At 48.3% G+C, this 6,435-nt stretch overlaps 1 non-coding gene across 1 annotated transcript; it reads left to right on the top strand.

Moving 5' to 3' along the window:
* The first annotated feature begins 3,264 nt into the window (after positions 1–3,264).
* On the top strand, positions 3,265–3,371 carry LOC117052528. The gene has a single exon (XR_004427268.1). It is a non-coding gene; the product is annotated as a U6 spliceosomal RNA (small nuclear RNA).
* Positions 3,372–6,435: the final 3,064 nt, after the last annotated feature.

Below are 6,435 nucleotides of genomic sequence, written 5' to 3'. Positions count from 1 at the left end.
ATTGGAAGGAAGGGAGGGAGGGAGGGAGGGAGAGATTGGCTGAAGGCTGGCTGAGGTTCTTGGGGCAGTGGCTCACTTGCCCTAGAGAACCAACTTCAGCTGGGGTAGGCACCTTCTGAGTCTAAAGATGACATGGCTACATTGTCATTAAAAAAAAACACGTTCAGAAGGTGTTCTATGATTCATCCTCATCCCTTCTCAGTTCTACAAGGCCAACCCCGAGACTAAGGAGGAAGTGGGCGACCTCTGCACCCCTTGGACTAGTCATAATGAGGAGGCAAGCAGGCAGGGGCTGACTAAGGACAGGTTGAGCTTGGTGGGGCAGGGCACCATTTGCCCTCATGGACCAGCCCTCCTCAGTTCTCCCTGCTCTTGGAGAGAGGTATGGTTTGCTATCACCTTCCGCCGAACCTGCATGGAGGTTAGGGTGGTTTGATGGAAAGGATGCCAGAGTTCCCGAGCAGTGTTATGAATAATAATTTTATTACTTATTTGCCGCCCAGCTGACTCCTTTCCCTCTCTCCCTTCAGGACTTACGGTATCCAGCTTCAAAGCAGCTCCCTGTGTAAATACAACAGGAAGTGCCCACGGGGATTCTCGTAGATCATCACCTTTCTCTTAGTTCATGGCAGTGATGTATGTGTACAGGTGTCTCTTTCTAAACCCCTATATATCCAGTGGAAGAGGAGTCTGGCTCAGCATAACATGTGGGAGATATTAAGTGGGGATGAGGGGGGAAGAGGGCTCGATGGGGGGTGCCTGCCGTACTGGCTGGGAAAACTCAAGGAAAGCAAGAACCCCCCCACCCCACCCTGATTTCTCCCAGGCAGGCAGGAGCTGCTACTGCTCCTGTGTACATAATCACTGGCTACGAAAGGCTTGTGATTGATGGCAAACAGCGTGGAAACACTCCCTCAAGAGCACCTGGCTTGAGGCAGGCAGCTTCCAAGCATGTTTGGTAAAAGCTGTGAGGCAGTTGGATGCACGCCGGCATGACTTCCGGGAGAGGAAGAAGACACAGGGGTCTCCCAGGAAGAATGTTGGATCCCTGGGCTTTCTGAACTTGAGTCGCCATCAGGGATAAAAGGATCCTGGTGAAGACAAACAGGCGACGTTCCTGAAAATGGGCCTCATCGCTGCTCCTTGCTAGTACAGTGGTACCTCGGGTTACAAACACCTCGGGTTACAAACACTTCGGGTTACAGATGCCACTAACCCAGAAGTAGTACCTCGGGTTAAGAACTTTACCTCAGGATGAGAAAGGCGGCACGGCGGCGGCGGGAGGCCCCATTAGCTAAAGTGGTACCTCAGGTTAAGAACAGTTTCAGGTTAATAACGGACCTCCAGAACGAATTAAGTTTATAACCAGAGGTACCACTGTAACTGAATTTAGCAAAAGGGTGGTCACTTATGCATGGTGGAAAACGAAGACGCAGACTTTCCTAATCTGTGTGGGAAGGTTGGGGTGGAGCAGGCATGCGCCCCCACACAATCTCTTCAGAACATCTACTGTGTGAGGTGGAATGGTGGGCCTTTAACAACATATCCTCCAATATTTCTCTGATGAAAATAGGGATGTTATTGTTGTTGTTGTTGTTGTTGTTGTTATTAATACCCCGCCCATTTGACTGGGTTGCCCCAGCTACTCTGGGCAACTTCCAGCATATATAAAAACATAATAAAACATTTAGAAAACTTCCCTATACAGGGCTGCCTTCAGGTGTCTTCTAAAGACTGAATAGTTACTTATCTCCATGGCTTGTGGGTCATACAACTCCATACCCTGCAACATTTCTCCGATGGAAATAGGGGCACCCTAAGGAAAAACGGGACATTTCGGGATCAAATCAGAAACTGGAATGGCTTTGTAAATCCGGGACTCTCCTTGGAAAATAGGGATACATGGAGGGTCTGTAGCAAGCCATGGCTGGTGCTCGTTGACACTTGTGGGGTGTATGGGAAGTAGCCCAACAGTAGGTGGAGCCAGATCCAGACAGAGGCAACTAATTCTAGTTGTCCCCATCCTTCTCTCTGCTGAGCTGAGCTTCATTTGAGTATTTAGATGTTGCTTTTTAGCCCTCGGTGGGACTCCCAAATCTGTAAATGAGCATGATCAAACAAGAACAACCCTTGTGCATTCATGCTGATTTGTGCTCATGACAATATTGGGGCAGTTATACACAATCCCACTTTCACTACTGTTTCACCTGCTAAAGCATTATTATTGCATCAACGACATGTTGCAGAAGATGCCCGCAAACAACAACAACCCATCAACCTGGATTGTTCCGAAAGCTCAACTACACTCTACTTGCCATCTTTCCTGGGTTGTATTCAACTAACTTTTACTCAGAGTTGGTCTACTGAAATCAATGGCCATGATGACTAACTTTGGCCCATCATTAATGTCAGTGTATCTGCTCCGCGTAAAGTTAGTTGAAAGCATCCCCAGTGTGTCAATATTGTTGTTGCTATCTCCCTGGATTGGGGCCACTTCAAAGATATATTGAGTCACAGGGAACTAGTTTTCATTTGGGGTTTCTGTCTTTTAAGCTGTCTCTTGAGGATGGCAAGAGAGGATTTGGTTTTGGGTGACTCACATATTGTGACCAGCATATCCTGTTGGCGTTCTAAAGGCTGGACTGAGGGAGGCTACAAGACGCATGCAAACCAAGCACAATAATCTTCCCACCCCCACCCCAGTTGTAGTAAATGGAATGCCACAACTTGTGACTCTTCTCTAACATGCTTTGCACAATGAGGCAGGATTCCAAATGGCAGCGCTGTTTATCATGTATCCCAGCATCCATTGAAGGCATCCAGCTCACAAAAAAACCCAAAACAAAAAAAAACCCAACAAACCTCTGAATGCAGATCCTTATTTCCTGCATTATTGAGCTGGGAAACTGGATCCAGGCCCCAGCCAAGAATGGTTCACTAACCCGTAACATTATGCAGGGAGACAATGATCCCCTGGGAATGACGCACGAGGCTTTAGTAGTTCCCTGTCCTCTACTTTACAGTGGAGAGACATCCATAAGGGCACTCACTGGCTCCTCTTCATGAGAACCAATTTCAGTCGATGGGCAGAAATTCAATTTTGTTTTGCTTTTCCATGAGAAACTTGAGTCAGAACGTGAAGCCAAACACTTCCAAATTCACACGTCTCTGAATTTGGCAACACAGTTCTCCAACCTGGGAAAGTGTGTTTTAAATGCACATGTTAGTGAAAATATCATGCAAAGGTTCATAATATGAGGGGAAGTGCTCACTTTGGCAGCAAATATACTAAAATTTGAACGATACAGAGAAGATTAGCATGGCCCCTGCGCAAGGATGACATGCAAATTTGTGAAGCGTTCCATATTTTTAAAAATAATAATATGAGGGGAAATCGCCTTGCAAAAAGTAAGTACATTGGTCAAAACTGCATATAAAAATCTGTTCATTAGGAGAAATTTGTACTAAAATACTGACAGCTGTTTTGAAGGGGGGCGGAATCTGTAGTAATGTGCAAAACTGAGATTAAGATTGGAAAATTGAGAAACTGGGTGAACCAAAGCTGACAGATTTGCTGATCCCTAGCCATGGTATAACCTTATATTTCAAGGGCTGAAGCAAGTGTAGGGACAGCAGAGGTGGCCAAGGTTCGTCAACCATGCATGGCATTTTGAAATCACAAGACGTACAGTCGACATGTGGATATGCATCAATCTGTGGTGCAGTGGTAAGATTTGGGTTGGGAAGGCTGGATTCCAATTTCTGGTCAACCTTGAATCTCACTGGGTGGCCTTAGGTCAAGTACTCTCTCTGTGCCTAACCTACCACACAGGGTTGCGGTGAGCACAATCCCCATGTAAACTTCCCTTGGGGAAAAGGCAGGATACGACCATGAGAAACAAATCAAGAAAAAAAACATACATTTAATGTTCAGGAATGATTCTGCTAAGTGGCTAGAGGGACATTGGTTTGAAGATGTGGTAAGCCCTGCAGCCACATCCTATGGGTGCCTTCTAAGACCTGCCACATCAGCAATGGCAGGAGTCAGCTCTGCATTCCTGGTCAGCATCCTGTGCTTAATTTTGGGCTGTGAGCTTTTATGTTTGGTTCTATGAGACTCAATATGTACTTTTTTTGCTCACAACACTGAATGGGCTAAAAGGCACAGTTCAGCTTTATGTGTTGCCATACTGCAAAGGATTCTGGGGCATGTGCTAGAATGCACCCTGGATGGAAGGCACTGCTGTGCCCAGTTGCTCTCACCCTGGCTCCTATGTCAACCAAGACTGCACTCTGTACTGTGCCTGATATTTTTGTACAGCGTCCTAAAATCCTAGAATTGTAGAGTTGAAAGGGAGCATAAGGGTCCAACCCCCTGCAATGGAGGATGTTTTTTTGCCCAACATGGGGTTCGAACCCCCAGCCCTGAGATTAAGGAGTCTTGCGCTCTATTGACTGAATTTTGAATGCAGAGGAAGATTGGGAGCGGTGGCCAATGCTCCCACACAACAATGCTCCCACCTGGTTACCATCCATCAGTTGCAAGCAACATTCCCATGCAAATCTAAATTGTGGGGCAAGAGTAGTCACAGGGAGTGCTGTGGAACACTCCCAAAGACTCCGAGAAGAACTATATCAGAAGGCAACACTCCCCTAAAACTCTTTTGTAGGGCAAGAGTTATAGTGATGCACAAAGGAAGGTCAGGAATGCTGGGCAACATTCCCTTAACCCCTCCAGATTCCCAAGGAAAGATCAACATTGGCAGGCAAGAACTTTTAGGGAGGTTTGCACACCCATGTCTGAACCTCAGAACACTAAAGAATGCTCAATAAACACTCAGTAACGGACCCCTGCTCCCCTCCCCAAAACACAGCTTGGAAACCACCACACGACATCTAAGGAAGAAAGTCAAAAGTCCAATTTTATTATAGAACGATTGGTAGTAGCCGTCTCTGCTTTCACATTCAGAGGCAGGAATGGCTTCAGGTTCAAGGGCACCTGGGCAAAGCAAATATTTGTAAGCCTATCTGGATTCACCTAGGAGAAGCAGTCACAGCATTGCAAACAAGCCACACTGGGTGGCTGCGCCCGGCAGCCATTTTAATTGCCCACAATGCCCTGGAACAATGCTGCCCTAGAGCACTGTGGGAATTCTGACATGTCTGCTCCACCCAGCCAACCAGTGTGGTTCAGAAGGCTATGTGAAGTGTGTGTGTGTGTGTGTGAGAGAGAGAGAGAGAGAGAGAGAGAGAAATTAAAAGGGGTCGGCATGGCTGGTATCAGCAGTGGGCCCTGCTACAGTTCTGGCAGCTGCCCAAGGCCGCTGGGCACCAACCCCAGCCCTGCTCTTCAGCAAACCTAACCCTGCTCTGATCCACTGCACTGGAAGGACACGAGAAAGGGCAGGAACCTACTGGTTGGAGTGGCGGGCGGGCGGGGGGGGGGCACTCAGATCGATAACCCTCAAGCTGATCCGGCTTGGCTTTTATTCGTTCAGCCAGTGAGACTCTTACTCTGAAGCCTCCCCCCACCTGTTTCCCTCCCCCTCCCTTTTTGTGCTGAAAAGGGGGGGGCGAATTAATGCAAAGTTGCTTTAAATTAGAAAAGGAAAAAAATCCTGACACAGAGAACAACTCTGGCCGGCTGCTGGCTGGTGGGTCTTGGCAGGCTTTGGAAACTGATGCAATCAGCCGTGATTAACAGTGGGGAGAGGCCTGGCTTGACAGCACTCCCCCACCTGCGTTTGCCATTGTGTTCCTGTTAGCTGCTCGCAGGTGTTTGCTGGCGCCAGGCTGTCTGAGCTCCCAGCCTCGGCTCCTTCCCCCGCCCCTCCCTGCCGGCTGATCTCTGCCTCTCCGCTTCCAAGTCCATTCAATGCGCCTCTCTCTCTCTCTCTCTCTCTCTCTCTCTCTCTCTCTCGCTCATTCACACGTCTGCAAACAAGGCCCCACATAGAAAAGGCCCAGCCGCTTGCTCTCGCGCTTAAAAGCCTCATTCCAGAAAAAGGAAAAAGCACCATCCATTGCTCTCGAAACGCCAAAAATCCTGCTCAAATTCCTGCCTTAATTTCTCTGCAAGTTCCCCCCCTCCTTCCTCGCGCGTGGTGGTACGGGGAATACTCCGAAGTCTTCTCTTTGGTCCTCCACCCCCACCCCTCTGCTCTCAGCCCTTTCCCCGTTTATTGCTCGCTCTCGATCGGGCCAAAGGAGGCTTTTGACCGCGAAATAATTGAAAGAATTTCATTCCTCTCATCTCTCTCTCTCCCCCCTCCCCCCCTTTCCTTTCTCTTCCCACCCGACCTTTATAGAGAGGAAGAGAAATGCTTCCAGTTTTCCTCGTGCATTGAGATCTGTTTAATCGCTCCTGGAAACCGGGTAGTGGGGGGCGGGGGGGGGGAGAGAAATGTGCCGAGCCCTGCCCTTAAGTGATTTAAA

Source organism: Lacerta agilis, chromosome 8 (genome assembly GCF_009819535.1).
Source record: "Lacerta agilis isolate rLacAgi1 chromosome 8, rLacAgi1.pri, whole genome shotgun sequence".
NCBI lineage: Eukaryota > Metazoa > Chordata > Lepidosauria > Squamata > Lacertidae > Lacerta > Lacerta agilis.
The sequence above is the reverse complement of the archived record's forward strand: the minus strand, read 5'-3'. Positions and strand labels throughout refer to the sequence as shown.